This window comes from Dermacentor albipictus, unplaced genomic scaffold (assembly GCF_038994185.2).
Source record: "Dermacentor albipictus isolate Rhodes 1998 colony unplaced genomic scaffold, USDA_Dalb.pri_finalv2 scaffold_11, whole genome shotgun sequence".
In the NCBI taxonomy this organism is placed as follows: Eukaryota; Metazoa; Arthropoda; class Arachnida; order Ixodida; family Ixodidae; genus Dermacentor; species Dermacentor albipictus.
In genome coordinates this window covers 7,079,189-7,085,385 of record NW_027225565.1, presented here as the reverse complement: position 1 = coordinate 7,085,385, position 6,197 = coordinate 7,079,189, and the positions used below count along the sequence as shown (strand labels likewise).

Below are 6,197 nucleotides of genomic sequence, written 5' to 3'. Positions count from 1 at the left end.
GGCTACACGACTGACGTAGATCGAGGACGACAGCGTACCGCCTTCGTGATAAACGCAGGTCGAACTGGTTTTAAAGTTTTTTGGCGGAATACAAACTGCGCCGTCGTTTGAACATAAACCACTTAACATAGACGCGGGCACGTAGCACTGTATTAACACTTAGTCGCAGCTGATGCCATAATTTTGCTTACGCCCATACAGTACCTATGTAGGTCCGAGGAACACGCGTGCCGTGAATTCACGTGGAGAGGCCACAGCATAAATTATTGCCATCGCCGTCGTTCGGTCGTCGTCACTGTCGTCCTCGTCATATCGCTGCTGTCGTCACACAGACGTTCGCGTCATTCTCACAGCTGCTCGCCTTACAAAAGCACGTTGTTCCACCTTGTTCTACACAGCCAGAAACCTGCTAAATTCTTCGGATATGATCGATTCCCACAGTGAGGGAGAACTGTATAATATTTCAATATTTTAATGCGAAAAGCATTCTTGACATACTCAGGCAAGATTTTCTTTTTTTTTCTCCTCATTATACAGCTATTCAGCTGTCCTAGCAGATATATGGGCCGGTACCGGAATAGTGCAGTCGAAAAATGTGGGTTGTTCGCCTTGGCGTGTCCGAAAGGGTACATGTACGTGCTTCAACAAATATCTTTGCCTCCCACTTGAATCACTGTATCGGTGCCACTATGATGCGCGGAATTCCAGGTGGCGTCAACGGAAGGAGCAGTGTGTCCCGCACGAAGCGCCTCATAAATTGAGTACGTGCCTCATAAGTTGCAATTTTCGACTAATCGCATACTTGGATAGCCATCGTATATGAAACCTTCCCGAAATTTATGTATTGTTAGTCTGACTCAGTTTCGATCTATTCTTTCCATTTTTAGACATTCGTTCTTACATTTTTTTCGCTCTTTAGAACAGTCCTTTATTTTGGACATATACCCATGCCACCAGACTTCTGTCCGCTCAAGTGGGTCTGTGCCATAGTTCCCGACATGCACCATGATCAGCTCGAGCACGCAGCACGCAGCTCCTCGTTCCATGTGACACGCGCAGCATCTGCCAGGCTTCTGCATCGTCTCCTGAGGTCCTAGTCTGCGGCCGTACGAGTGTAACGAGCCGAGTGTGACGTCACCCAATGCAGTTGCGCGGGCTCCTGCGGCGCTTACACGACGCTCCTGCCTGCGGCCAAGTTTGCATCGGGGCCGCCACACTGCGCTTTTTCCCGATGAGCGGCTTTGCCCATCGCTTGTGGCTGCACTACCAGAATCTAAACATGGTTGGCCGCGGGTCGACGCACACGGCTGAGCAAGTCGCCACGTGCCACCTCACCGAGGAAGACGGGGCAGTCTTCATTCAAGGCTTCCTGCAAGTGCACGCGCAGTCCGTAAACGATGGGCGACGTGTCGGGCCACTTCCGCTCTCTCGGAGCTTCCACCTCGCACAACTTTTCAGGCTCCAGCACGAAAGCCCACATGCGTCCGGACCCTTCGCCGTTCAGAGGTGGGTTTTCCGTGCACCCACAGCACAGTTGATGAAGCTAAGACAGTTGATGAAGCTAACACGCCAGTCGACAAGCGCCAAGCTTGCCCACATAACTATGTACAACACTGCAGTTCAACGTAGGGCAGCGAATACTGTGGTTCGCGTCATTCATCCTGGGGCGACAAGCGGCTCTTTACGATGAACAGAGAGAGGCTCTCCCTTTGTCCGTCGCTGATTCTTCCGTGTGCAACAGGATTATAAGCGGCGCACGAAGGGCGAGCTACACGCTCTTTGTGACACTTAGCCGATTCTCGATCCTCATCGGCGGTTTTCGCTTCATTGCACGAAACTGGCAAGGCGCTGCCCAGTGAGCGTATGGCATTGGTGTGCGGCTTGTTATCAGATATCTGTATAGTCCGAGTCAGTGCGTTTACATCACCGGCGCAGATAATGTGTGATATTCTATACAGTCGAACTTCTTAGCGCATCGTGTCAGTGGCGGTGCACCGTTATTTCCATGTATTGCAACGATTCGCACGACCTTCGCTGAGGACCGAGCAAGTGAGAGAGCGATGGTGCGAGATAAAAAAAAAAAGTGCACTGTCTGCCTTTCTCACTTTATCTCCTCCCTTTGAGATGAAGCAGATGGTGTGTGCATTCATTCCTTCGCGTTGACTTGCACCTTTTAAATCGTACAGCTCTCTGTGGCTCCGTCACCCGTTTTCCTGGTCGGTTGTGTGTGGTTGGTAGACCAAGGCCGGTGGTCGGGAATTGCTCGACGAAGTTCGGAGACAAGGCGCCGACGCGAAGGACGCCCCTGCTTGCGTTGTGGGGCGCGTTCACAGGCGAACGCCAACTGCGGTGGCTCTTTGAGGCACTGCGGGGAATTAATGATTGCTTCATTTATTTCAGTCAATTAGGGAATGCACCCTAGTGAAACGTTACAGAAATGTAGCTTGAGAACATCTGGGGCCCAGAGTATAAATACAGATATATGGTATACCGGGGTAGCACGCATACACAATTTATGCCAGCAGGCAATGGCGAAATAACATTTCAGAAGGACAAGATGTTATATGAAAGACTGGGGAATGAAACATCAACTAAAACAGCAAGAACGCAAACTAGTTATCTATTAGCAAACAGTATTATTTGTTCCTTTTAATAAAATATAACCTAAACGAAGCGAAGCTATAAACTTCATCATACACATCATAGAACGGTCATACATATTTAGCGTTCTAGGCAATAGATATTCTAAGCTCCGTTCACCGTAGTTTGTTCTTACACACGAAAACAACCATTGATTTGTCTCGTACAAATGCATTGATGTATGCGTGCCGTTTTAGAGCGAGCCTTAAGATGTTAGGTACACTTGGCAGACAAAATTCGAGAGAATATAATAACCTGTATGCAAAAAGAATGTCCATACAAAGAATATTTTATTGAATAAAAAGTTAAGTTCTGTAACTGCCACCAGCTATAAGTCTTATTGGTCCTTTTTTTCACAGCTAGAAGCTTAATAATGCTGCTTTGAGATGTGGTCGCCCATACCAAGGGTGTGTTCTGTAGTGGACACGTTAATTTCGTCTGGTGTTGGAAGTGGTGATTGGGTGGGGGCGCCTGTCTCCTTCTGTCTCCCCAGCCCATCCTATCAGGGCTTCAGCAGCATACGAAATGGACATGTGCAGTGGGTGGTCATTTAAAAAACAATAATAATAAACACGGTATAGTAATTGAGATCACGTTGGAATATCGCAAGGCATATGATGAGTTTAAGCTAAGGCTGAAATCCATAGCGGCGTTTTGACCAGAAAGCTACAGCAAGTGAGGGCTTTGAGCTACCACACTGACCCTACCGAACTCGGGACGAAGCTTCTATTTAAGGCCTACAAAGAAGATTGCCATGCGCACTTCAGTGACGATTAAGCAATCAGTGTTTTCAAGAAATAAAATGCTGAAAAATAGCACAATCGCAATAAAATAATCGTATAAACAGCGGCTTTTAGTGTCAGTTAGGGGGGGGGGGGGAAGCAAGTTTGTTTAGAATTCACACTTTATTATTTTTTTATTATGTCGAGTGAGGTAACTGAGAGCCAGCTTTTACAACGTGTCAGTTTGGCTTCGCACGGAGTGCTTTGCATCTATGCAGAACGTCCGCGCGCGCTCTGAAACACGACCCAGGTTAATTAGCGAACGAGCCCGGCCCGGTGTCCGCAGCGTCAAAACCGAGCCCGCGCCGGGCCCACCCAAAAACATCTTAACCAGGCCTGGCCCGTGCTTTCGGGTCGGCCCGGGCCCGTGCAGTTCTCTAGGCTGTACTGCAGTGCCTATGAACAACGTCCCATGCACCACATTATGTGCGTCTCAAAGCCGTGCGGCGTTGAACTCGCCCTGCAACTCGGTTCGCGCGAGAGCACAGCCCTTGAGAAAGTTCGACCGCGGCCGAGAAAGCCACGGAACGCTACTTGCCCGAAAAGGTTACGGATACTTACAAATACGGCAAGCGAGAAAGGAGATAAAATTTATACGATAAGACAAAGGACAATGTCTGGCGATTTGACACCCTAGCAGGCAGCCCGAACATAAATGCACAAAGGGGCAAATATTCTCAACAGGATGTGGCATGTGTCTACTGCAAGAGAAGACTAAACCCATTTTAACATGACAATGTCAAGATGCAATGTGCAGCTGCAACTGCAATGCAAAGCGCAGCCAGAGCAGTAGGGAATGTCGGCATTGAACAAGCGCAGGTGTTGAAAGCTTACGGGAACATTACCATGGTCAGCAGTCCGAATAAGCAAGACACGTTTAGAGTATTCGTGGGAAACAAAATCAACAGAACAAATGCCGGCGTTCTTACAGGCACAGGTAACCTTACAATATCAGAAAAAGCTCGGCAAAACATCAGACTGCAGTAGCTATACTAAACTTTATAATATGATTAGCTCAAGCAAGCTATGTCACCGTTGATCACCGCGCCGTTTGAAAGGGGATGCCAATAACATTATTATCGATAAGTGAGTGCTTCTTGCAGTGAATGTAAATGTTGGCGCGTAACATCATAGGGCGGAAAACGTAACTTCCATGAATGATGGTGGATATGGCCTCTAGAAACCATCACGAGCTGTTAAATGCCGTGGTGGAAGACCTCATTCATAAATGATAGCTCATCGCAGTTTAATGGGCCCATAGTCAGGCCCCGTGTATAAGAAGGGTAGTGGTTTGGGATAGTTGGTTAGAATTCATGATCGATGTTATTTGCGCACCACTTGGATCGAGGACTGGGGAACGACAGACAAAACCGCTTGTCTCTGTCGTTCCCTAGTCTTCGTTCCAAGTGGTGTGCAAATAACATCGATCATGACCCGTATAAGACTTTGGTTATACACCAGATTTCGCAGACTGCCGTGCAAGGAGCGTTAAAATATACCAAAACATTGTGAGTAAAGGTTAGTGCTAGCCTTGATATAACCAAATGATATGTCAGACGTAAATCAATAGTGCGAGCAAGCGACTACATTTTACGCAGCAGACACTCTCTCCCTTTACCTCGTTCACAGCCCCCACAAGGCAACATTAGCGGCTTCTTATGGGAGGGCACCAGCTCACCCCTGTAGTTCAAGAGGAAAGTGTGTAATCATTGTATTCTACCCGTGCTAACATATGGGGCAGAAACTTTCGAGTTTAAGACAGAAGCGCGAGACCAAGTTAAGGACTGCGCCGACAGAGCGATGGAAGGAAAAATGTTAGGCGTAACGTTAAGAAACAAAGAAAGGGGCGTGGATCAGAGAGCAAACGGGGATAGCCGACATTCCAGATGACATAAAGAGAAAGAGAGGGATCTGGGCAGGCGATGTAATGCGTAGGGTATATAACCAGTGGACCATTAGAGTTAAAGAATGGGTACCAAAGGAACGGGAGCACACTCGAGGACGGCAGAAAACTAGGTGGGGTGATGAAATTAGGAAATTTGCAGGCGCATGCAGGGCGTGGGGGGGCGAATCAGCTAGCGCAAGAGTGGGGTAGTAGAAGATCGCACGGAGAGGCCTCCGTCCTGCAGTCGACATAAAAATGGCTGCTGTTGCCTGTTGCTGCTGCTGATGATGATGGGAGGACAGCCATTTTGGTTGGTATGCAGTCCGCCTTGTTATAGGCAAGTGACCTTTGTCCGTGGCCGCGATATTGGCATGGCATCCGCGCGTGCTCAAATTCTTCTTTTTCTTCTTTTCTGTCGTTTGTCTTTTCTACGGTCGGCTCGGAATTCTTCGGTTGTCATCATACTGTGCGCTTTCAGACTCGCCGCCGCCTTCGCGCGGAGTTTCGATCGAGCACGCACTTTCTTTTGTGCGTTATTTTTCTATTGAGTGCAAGCGCCGAGGTGATGGCGGCCCTTTCTGTCGCAGTGTCCCGACCCTGCAGCCCCGCTTCCCTGCTCGACGCTGGAGGACCACACGCAGCCGCGCGGCCATGCGCACCACGTGCTTCGTCGGGGAGCTGCAGCGGCCGAGCCTCGGTGACGCGGCCGCCCACAATGCACAGCGAGGCGAGGAGAACGCGCTGTCGTGGCACGGCCGCGCTTGTTTGTCTCGGTGATGTCGCCTTTCTGTGCCGTCACTTCTGGCGGCTCAAGTTCGTGCGCTTTCTTCACGATTGTATTACATTTTTGATTAAATAAGGATTTCGTTGTCTGTGGTGGTTGCGTCTAC

General features: G+C 48.9%; 1 long non-coding RNA gene across 1 annotated transcript; it reads left to right on the top strand.

The window, feature by feature from the left end:
• Window positions 1-326: 326 nt before the first annotated feature.
• Window positions 327-6,179, top strand: LOC139051291 (uncharacterized). The gene is made up of 2 exons (XR_011509315.1): window positions 327-1,506; window positions 5,895-6,179. It is a non-coding gene; the product is annotated as an uncharacterized lncRNA (long non-coding RNA).
• The last annotated feature ends 18 nt before the right edge of the window (window positions 6,180-6,197 follow it).